Consider the following 10,691-nt stretch of genomic DNA (forward strand, 5'->3'; position numbering starts at 1 on the left):
ATGTTTGGGGCCCCAAAAAGGTCACTTAAGGAACATGTGCAAGATTTTTGTTGATGGCGACTACTGCGAAGAGGTCCAAGTCTGGAGTAGAATCAATAACAATTTCTTCCTTATCTTCTCTTCAAAAAAGTTGGGTAAATCCGGATAATTACATGCAAAAAATTTGTCTTAATACTACATGCTGTACGACAAAAAAATTACAGTTTCAGCACAAAGTAAAATGAGTACAAATTATTAAAAATTAAAATAATTATTATTAGAAAATTACCATGTCTGCGTAATAACTGGCATTAAGTGTAATTTTCTAACACATAATGGGCAAAACTATTTTATATTTAGTACGATTACATTTATAGCAGATTTCTACAGTAAAGTCCTGAACGTATAATGAATATTGGTCACACTTCGTCAGGAAAGGTTTTTAAAATGAGAATATTTTCGTTATAAAAATATCGCACGTCTGCAATAGTGAAAAGTTATGAATTGCTAATTTCCATTTCTTAGTCATTTATGAATTGTGTAATGCTAAAGCTATAAGATACTTTTCATCATTTACTTTTATTTGACATATGTGGAAGGAATATAAATTACACAAAAATTAATAGTTAGGTGATTACCTAACACGAATTTGCATACATTTCGCCATTTTTGTATGCAAGATGGTCTATAATGCACGAAGGACTTTTTATATTGATTGTTTTTATGTTTGTAGTATGTAGTTATGTGAGGATGACTTTGATATTAATTTAGCTTTGTTTTATCAAATTACCTGCCCTAACTATGCGAGTGTTACGTCATATAAGTATGTAAAAAACGTTGGGCGGTAGAGGGGAATCAAACAAACATTTTTTCCAAATAAACCCAGGGTGCAACGTGTTTCGGTTGGGAGCCACCCCCAAAAAAGTGGCGAAATTTGATTTCTCCTTTAATTGTTGCCTCAGCAACCATAAGAGTTGGAAAGACTGGCGGCATGTCTTTGAATAGGTTTTCAGGTATGCCCTTTATGATTGCGCAAATATTTTTTCAAAATTCCTAACACGGAAGGGCGCACCCCTACCAAATCCGACGAAATTTGGTATCTGGAGGTAACATGAAAATCAGGAATCTGAAAAAAAATTCGAAATAAAATTGCACTGCAATTCTTGGCCGGACAACGAAAATGGAAAGAATTCATTGTGTACATACTTGACGAGTTAAGGAACAAAATTGTCAAACAGTTTTTTAAAGTCACTTCTCAAACAAAAGTTATACTCACTTGAAGATTGGGCCTTTGGGTCACAAAGTGTCCCTCACCTACTAGTGACTAGTGAGTGATCTAATTTCGCATGTAGTTATTAATTGAAATGTCGCCAATAACAAAAAAATAGCGAAATAGCTCCTTAAACTGTTACCGGCACTATACCAATTGACAAGAATATTATCTGGGTTTCAGTAGAATGCATTGCACGAATTCGTCCAAGTTCTAGTCCTAGTCTAAAATCAAGAAAGCGAAAAAGAGGACGAATTGTGTGAGGTTACAAAACATCAAGGTACTAAGTAAGGGCGTGCTCAAACCAAGAAAAGTACCTGATAATATTTCGTATTATCTACATTCTAATAAATGCAAACGTCATTAGCGATGATATAGTTGCAATTATTAAAATCGACAAACCTTTATAAAAAAATTCGCACAGCGTCAAACGCGTCGATTAATTGAATGTTTATAATTGTTTTATAGATCATAATGTTTTTCCAAGGATTAACCGCTTCGGTTCGTTAAAAATAGTGCAGACCAGTAATAGTAAAAATATTAATGAGTTGAAATTCATTAGTTGGGTCAAAGTTGCGAAATTTTATTGCCACGCTTTAACTTAACTTTAGTATGCATTTGAATTAAACGGTTAACAATTACCAATTAATATACTCTTTGATAGAAGCGAAATGGAAAAATACCAAGCTTTCGATTATATTATATATAGATATCTCGTTTTCCGCACATATTTAGCAGGAAAATTATAATCTGTCAAAGCCTACCTAGACTGATTAAAAAAATTGAATATAGGTTTCTTTATTAGGCTGCACCTGCATAGTTGTTCAAATCCATTAGAAAGCTCTGAAAAAAACCGATGTAAATAGGTGTAAGGTTCAAGAACAACATCTGTTCAAAAACACTTTAATATCTTAGAAGAAATGGAAAAATTGCACACATCTGGAGTAGTATACACTCAATACTTATATTTACATCAAGGGTACACTTACCTGAAATAAAAACAAGTAAGTTTTAATTTTATCAAAATTCCTGATTGATAAAAATAGGCTGTATGCATTAATTACTACCGAAACAGCTACCTAAATTGTGTTTAAAAGAAGACATTTATTTGGAAATACACATTCAAACATTCGTTGTTTTCGAAAATTAGATTTTCTTTCGTATTTAGGATGTAACCATTTGAACTATTTATGCAGAATTTGCTTCAAATTTGTCTCATAGTTATCATCTTTTCTGCGATAATCTTAAATGCTTCCAATCGCCATAAACGGTTATCTTATCTATTAAAATACGTAAACATGCTTTGATAACTAAATTTAATGAGCTCAAAATTGACAGATACACCCTCAATAGGTATACGATGACAAACAGGAAATGGTAAAATTTTCGGATTGGTGGAAATATTATCTTAACAATTCTTCTATTAAGCAGGCCTTCCACGTGCATTCATTTCATCGAACTTTGAATTAACGCCATGTCTTCGAACTTGGAACAGAATGCTGAAACACCACTTCCACGTTCGCACATGGTTCGTACAAACTTGGCGAACAAATACAGGGATTGTGCACGCGAAAGCAACGATATGCGTTTTCGGTTCCTCATATACTACAATGCGTTAATCTATCTCGCTTATGTCTTCACTCCAGGAGCGACAACCACATCCACGCGCGCGCCCAGCATCGCTCCGCACCAAAATTTAGGATGGGCAAAACTCTTCGGTCCGCACCAAGAACGATGCAAACTTTGCGCGATGACCCACGTTCGAACTTGGTCTGTTTGCAGGAGTGTACACTTCAAGTTCGATGAAATGAATGCACGTGGAAGGCCTGCTTTAGTCATTTCTTCCTGCTTCTTCATTGTGTTGTATTATCGCTACCACCTTTTGCTTGCTGGACCTACGCTTCCTCTGCCTAATGGCGATATGCCTCTTGCTACCGTGTTCAGTATCCACCCGTTCTAACGTTTCCTTCTTGCATGTTGTTCTGACTTTATCACTTCTTATTCTGATCTTTCTCGCGATGCTTCTTAGTGTATTCCCATTTCTAATGTGCAGCATCCTTTGTGTTTTGGAGGTGTCAGGTCTCGTTTCTGCTATTAATGTGCGTCATTATTGGTACTGTCGCAGCTATGTACTCTATGTGTTGTGATGTAATATAATATCATTCCCGCTTTTATGTATTGCATTAAAGGCGAAAGGCGCATCTGATAGGCCACTGGAAATGTTTTACCGCGAATCTTAGCAATTCAAACTGCACACGGACGAAGGATACGCGTAAAAGAAAGAGATGGCTTGTTTTCCCATCCAGCAGAAGCGAGCAGACTGCGGAGGAATCGTTTCGTTGACACAACTACTGAGATAGCGTTACTGTAAGTGCGTTTATTGACGAAGTCAGGTAATTATTTATGTTTTTATTTATTTATGTATTATTATTTATTATTTTATATTTATTTAATTACTGTACCATTAAAGAAGTAGAGTGTAGGTATTTACTGTTACTTTAATAAGTGCTTGTTATCATAAATTTGAATTCGCAGGGCCTTTATCTAAATTACGTAATAATTTTGAATGAGTTGGCAGTTAAGGGATGGTACTTTAGGAGCGGATTTGTTTATTTGTTATAGATAGTACATACGTAATATTTTTGCATGTACAGAGTGGTTCAAATTTGTGGCTCATAATTGTCTGGTTGTTTCAATTCAATTCAATTCAATTCAATTTAATTCTTTTCCTTTGGCATACAACAGTACATAGGACGCGTCATACATAAAAAACATTAAACTCACGTGACACAACATATAGATAAGTTAAAATTATGTAGATGAGTATCACAGGTTCTTACATTAGACATTCACGTAACAACATAAAAAAGTTAAAATATCACAGACTTTTACAATCATCAACGTATTCGTTGATGGTGTAGTAACATCTTGTTGTTAAAAATTTTTTTGTTTTTCTGCTGAACTGTTGGGCCGTTGAGCATGATTTGACGTGTTCTGGAAGCAAGTTGTAAAAGTGAATACCGGCATATACAGGAGATCGTTTGTACAGCGTGCTGTTGGGTTTGGACGGGTAGAGCCTCTCCTTTCCTCTTGTGTTATGTCCATGGATAGATCCCTGTGTTGCGAAGGTTTGTTTATTTACATAAATGTAGTTGACTATTTTATGTAGGTAACATGACGTTGCTGTTAGGATGCCATACTTCTTGAACGTATCTCTGCATGATTGGGTACCACCCAAGTTGAATATAAGTCTGAGAATACGTTTTTGCACAATAAAAACACGATTAAATTCCGAGGACTGGCCCCAAACTATAACATTATAGGACAGCAGTGAATGTACAGTAGCGTGATAAACACTCAACAGTGATTTTTGAGTTAAAAAGTTCTTTAACGTCATAATACCAAAGAAACACTTGTTTAATTTTTTGGCGAGCTCATTTATATGTGAAGACCACTTTAGATCATTGTCCACGGATATACCGAGATATTTGACAGTATTGATTGTTGGTAATGTGTCATGGATAGCAGATCGAGGACGGAAGTTTATAATGGCAGTTTTGCTCTGGTTCACTATAAGCTTGTTTTGTGAGCACCATTGGCTAAATTGTTCTATGACTTGGTGTACTTGAACGTGTGCACATTTTGGCGACGAGTGGGACACTATAATTGCAGTATCGTCGGCATACATATACAATTCGCCCTCATGTATATGTTGCGGAAGATCGTTTACGTATAGGAGGTACACCAGAGGTCCCAGGACACCGCCTTGAGGTGTGCCTATGTTTATTGCGAATGGCTTGGACAGTTCCTCGCCGCATTTGACCATGTAGTTCCTGTTTTTCAAGTAGGATAGGATATATGCCATGGCGTGTCCGCGTATTCCCATTTTCTCAATCTTATCTCCCAAGAATGAGATGTCTATGGTATCAAATGCGCGCGACATGTCGAAAAATATTCCATATACCGTCTTGCCGTTGTTAAGGTGGTCCATAATGTTTTGTATCATAGCCGTGGCTGCCGTCTCCGTCGAACGATTTTTCCGGAAACCGTGTTGACATTCTGTAATGAGGTGATGTTTGTTAAGAAAATCCGACAGTTGTTGCGCCAAAAGCTTCTCAAATATTTTTGAGCTTTACATTTTTGAGATGAGAGGCGAAATCTTCCGAATGTTTTAGGTGGATTTCGATATGGGTTTCAACAAGACGATTGACTAAAATGAGTATTGTTTATGTTTCTGAACGTACCTACATCATAAATTGACATATGGTGTCAGCGTATACGATATAGTATGTTTGATCCAAGAGAATTGCGATTTTTTGTGTCACTCCGTAAATACAAAATAGAGAATTATTAACAAGAATAATTGCTATCACTATTTGTCAAGCGAACCTTTTACAATGCATAAGTTATGTAAATACATTTTGGCCCAATCTAACCAATAAGAATCTTGGCGGACCTTAATGGATAATGGATGCATGTAAGTTTTCCCTTCGAAATAGCAGTGGGTCAAGGTTTTCCCCCGCGCAAATTTGAATAGCGAGGAAGACGGTAGTTTGTAGTTTTTTTTACCCATAACGAAACTTTGTTGGGAAAGTCTAGAGACATAACATATTAAAAATGCAAATGCACACCACAATTTTTTATACAAAAATCCCCTTGCTGGCCGAGTAATAAATAATAGATGTAATGAATGCTATAATGCAATAGTTGCAATTATATTCAGAACTTTAAAAGAACATGGTCTTTGTGTGTGTTTTAAAAATAAGAAACAAAAACAATAATCAAAACTACAATAGAATTATCTAAAATACACTTATTCAGTAATTATATTTAATTGTAATTAGGTTTGACCTTATAACTGCGTCATGTCTTCGATTAGTAGTGCTATAGGCAAAAAACAATTGTGTTGGATCCATGGTGATTGGTTTCTACGACCGTGACGGCCATGAGTAGTTTTGATTATGCTTTGCTAATAGCCACACTATGACGAATCCTACTGGTTCCTGAAACATGAAGTTTAGTAGATGGCTTTCGGTAATACTGCACGTGCGATCTTTACCGATCGATCTCCTTCTGTTCCATTTTGATCAGCATATGGCGCTAATAGATTTATGTAAACTACCATAATTTTTCCCCTTGCTGCCTTTTGGATGTGGTTGATCAAACCATTGAAAGTTGAAACTGCCATAAACCCGAACAAACGCTGAACGCAGTTTTTCCTCGACGATGAGTTACCTTCCAGTAACCACTCTTCATATCCAACGTTGAAAGCCTTTTAGTTCTGGTAAGACTATCTAAAGTGTTATCGATTCTTGGTAACGGGTAACTGTCCTTCTTGGTAACGTTATGGACACATCTTTCTATTTCACTAATGTACGGGTGGCGTCCACCGACTGGTAGACGATTCAATGATGGCTGGTTGCGCCATATTCTCTATGAATTTCTCAGCTACTTCCCATTTAATCGGTTGTCCAGTGTTGATATTGTGGGTCACGATGTTAGTTTTACCCATTATCCCTTTCTTTAAGAAAACACATCTGGATAACTGTCAATTAGCTTTTGTGCCATGGTTCTTTGATTTTTAGACAATTTGCTGCACCACGTATATAAGGCATCTTGATTCAGTGTGACTACACATCGAACTAACGAAGATACCGATTCACACGCTCCTAATTGCGTACCTTTCTTCAACGGTACTGGGAATAGATTTTCACTCTTATCAAGGGTTTTCGTCTATTATTGATTACCACCTTAGCCACCAGAACTCGGCGACGAAGTTGGTTGTCAATATAATTGGGTTCTAAAAGACCAGTGTAACTACCTCGCGCACCAATTAATGTGCGCTAGTGCGTCTTTTTCACTCCGTTCGCGCAAAGTAACGTCTTCATCCAGTGTTACGTAGACCTTTTCATCAACTTCTTGGCGAACTAGAACTTCTTCAATACCGATGTGAAGCACTGCATTTTTCAAATCTATAGAAAATCCAAATTTCTTTGTCAAGGCAATCTCCAAGATCATCTCATCCGCGTTATCAGCCACCAACACCTTATGCTTACGGGTATTGAACCTACTATCACGATCTGTCCAAGAACAGTTGCAGTCTTGAGTCTAAGGGTAGATGGCATCAGTTTCTTATTCTTTATAACTAACAATGAACAACTTTTTCCCATGATTGCTGCATCCCCATATAAACTGTCTGTCTGGTGTTTTAAACAGGAAACTCGAATGGTAGTATGCGGGGTGTAATTTCTGCGAGTCGACCGTTGCCCCTTCGTACCAAGACCAACCCTCTCGTTTTTCTGGTTACTGCCACTAACCTCTGCAGGCTGGGAGAAACACGTAATTTCTCCTTCTTGGATTACTGGGTTCCTCCTCCTCTTCTTTGGTGCTTGATTTCACGACTCGCATGCGATGAGTACCATGTGACACCTTCTTAATTGCTTCGAATTCTAACGCGTGAGCAGGGGCGTTCTCGATCCTCTCGTGCCTTGCTAACCTTAACGCTTGCTGGACATCACTATTTCGTACATCATCCATGAAAGTTTGCACGGGTAGTTGATCTAAGAAACTTTGTGGTGTTGATGGGTAGGCTAGACGGATCAATCTGGCGATATCCGTTTCCAATTCCCCAAGCTTTCTCCAGGCGGTTCTTCAGTTGCGTGTAATACACCTTTTGGTGGTACTTGTCGCGCGGTGACTTATTTCCAACCGTGCTGATATCTGGCAAAATATTGCTATTGTTCCGGAATATTTCTATTCTATGCAGTCAATCTTCTCATTTAATTGAGTTTTTACCATTTCTACCTTGCTGTTCACATCGGTAATTCGGTCTTGAATTTTATCTTCAATTTGAGAAATCCCTGAATTTGTTATTGGTCGTTCCATTTGTACTAGCTCAAATTGAGAATGAGTCTCTCTTCACTTCTTGTTCTTGAAGTAGTTGGATGATTGTTTCTTCCATTTTAGTCGCGGTAGATCTTGTAATAAAAATTATAATTACCTATCGATTAACAAAATTTATTTAATGCTATGCCTTTCAGGAATATGACGGATTGTCCTTGTCAATATCCGTGTCGCCTTGGCGAACTCCCTATAAACGACGCCTAAGCCTAACCATTGAATTTATAGATTTATAAATTCAATGGCCTAACTTCGGTACACTATTTTCTTGTAAATGTAACTGCGCGGCGGTTTGTTTGGTCTTTCTAATTTTCGCGATACCGTTGTCTAATTTGCTGAAATTGAATACCGTTGTCCAGAAACTTTTTGAACTTTTATGGAGAAGCTTCTAAAAATACGTTATATACATATAGGTACATGTTGTATGTATCTTATATCATCTCTTGTCACTGTGAGGCGTGGACGTGGACTAATTTTGTGCAGAGTTCGTTGGAATTTTTGCTGTACTTACAGTTTAGTTATGTTACCAAAATTACATCTGAGCATGTATAGCTGCTGCTTTGGCGTACGTTTTCTGGCTTATCACTCTTCAGCTTTATGACAGAATTATAAATTGGTGTAGTTGAGTGACCTCTATTTTGAGATGGTATTTACTTCCTTAGGAAGTTAGAAAATCTGTTTACATTGCGGTATTGTGAACTTTTTGGGAAATGGCATGAAATAACGATGCTTCGAGCTGTTACTTTCGTGTAATAGTTAGGAATTTAGCCATTCATTATTTCGATGAATTCCAATTTTGCACACTGGCCACTGGCCTTTCCAAGTGTGCAGACATCTTATGAAATCCCAGTATCCAATTTACGTACGTACGTACGACGCAGGCATTGTACCAGGAATACAAAATAGTTCACCGGTTACATTAAAACCGCAATGTTTCGTATTACTTTAAGAACAGATTACCCTACCCGCACCTAATCTTTGGTTTAAGTAAATCTCTATAATACTAGTAACTAGAGTAGGCAGCATGCAAGCTGTTAATTTGCTTAGTGCTAAATTGGAGATTGTCTTGAAGGAAAGAAGTCATCCATGATCCTCAGCCACTACAAATGGATCAATACCATCCGAGCTGTCGTCGCTAACCCTCCAATCATACTCAACTTCCTCATGTGTTTCGCTTCAAATTCTACGACGACTACACTAAACTTGCAGCCTTCTGTTGAAATCCCGACCCTCGGAGGTGCCTTAGGGACTGGTCCTACTGAACTGGAGAAATAAATGCTTGGTGATTGGCGATTGATGAAGCTTGTCAGATGGTATGGGTTGAGAACTAGATGGTAAAGCGATATGTACAACATTTATTTGACAAAGATGGGACTAGCATTTGCTGGTTGATGGAAATCTGATTTTAGGTGGAATGGTTTTTCAGCCGACTTTGACTTAAACGTTAAACTTAAAAAAAATTCTAATGATCATTTTATTGGTTTACAAAAACTGCACTCGTGTAGGTATTATTAACTGCTATTGTACAAGAAAATGTCCAAGTATTGGATACACGACCTGAAAATGTAGACATCCATTAGGTCTTGTTTATTATGTAGGAATATGGGAGATCTTTCTACTAAAGTTTGCAGTATTTGATAATCGTCTGTTACAGTTCAAATTTCAATTTCCTATAGCATTTTAGTACCTGGCTTTATACAAAATTTGTTAGATGTCGTTTAAGGTTTTAAAGTAAAATTTAAGGCGATAAATGATAACGCCGATCGCTATTATTGGAATAATTGGGTATTGTTGCTTCGCACTTGGTCGTTGTTGCATCCATTTTGATATTAATCGAGTGCGAATATAAAAGAAATTTGAGTTATCCTTAGTAAAGGTAGTTAGAAGTATCTAATTAGCATTGTCTTAGAAGACTTGATAACTCAAGAATTAATTGATTTAAACAGCAACTTATATCTGCAGGCCGCCCGTTATCTCAGGTATTATTTCCATTGTATTACGCGGTTTTATCGTCAATAACTATTTTAGGCCTGTTTATTTTTTTCCGTTTTCTTTCCCATTTTGGGATTTCGCCTACTTTTGATTTGGAATCGTATATAAAGGAGTTCGTCCGGAAATTAGACGTACCCTATCACCGTTTCTACTTGAAGATAATTGCCCAGGAAATGCCGCACGCCAAGGAGATTATTACCTTTACCAATTTATCAAAATGGCCGCTGTCGTCCCAAAGATAAGCTAAACTTCAGTTAAGGTCAGCTCTCTTTTATATTTATTATCACCAACTATTGGAGTCGCCGAATTTCCGTTTACTATCGAACATCGAATATCAACTTTAACTTTCTTATATCGAACGAATACATTTTTTTTATTAAGTTATTATCACTAATTAGAGTCAAATTTTGAAGTAAAATTCTGTCAGGGAATCTACGAGGTCGCTCCAAAAGTTACTTGAACGCGTTATAAGGTTGCGTGTATATTTAGGGTGTTCCCTTAGGCGGTATCGTCAAATGCCGCACGCCAAGAAGATTATCACCTTTACCAC

This window comes from Photinus pyralis, unplaced genomic scaffold, assembly GCF_008802855.1.
Source record: "Photinus pyralis isolate 1611_PpyrPB1 unplaced genomic scaffold, Ppyr1.3 Ppyr1.4_LG7, whole genome shotgun sequence".
NCBI classification, from domain to species: domain Eukaryota; kingdom Metazoa; phylum Arthropoda; class Insecta; order Coleoptera; family Lampyridae; genus Photinus; species Photinus pyralis.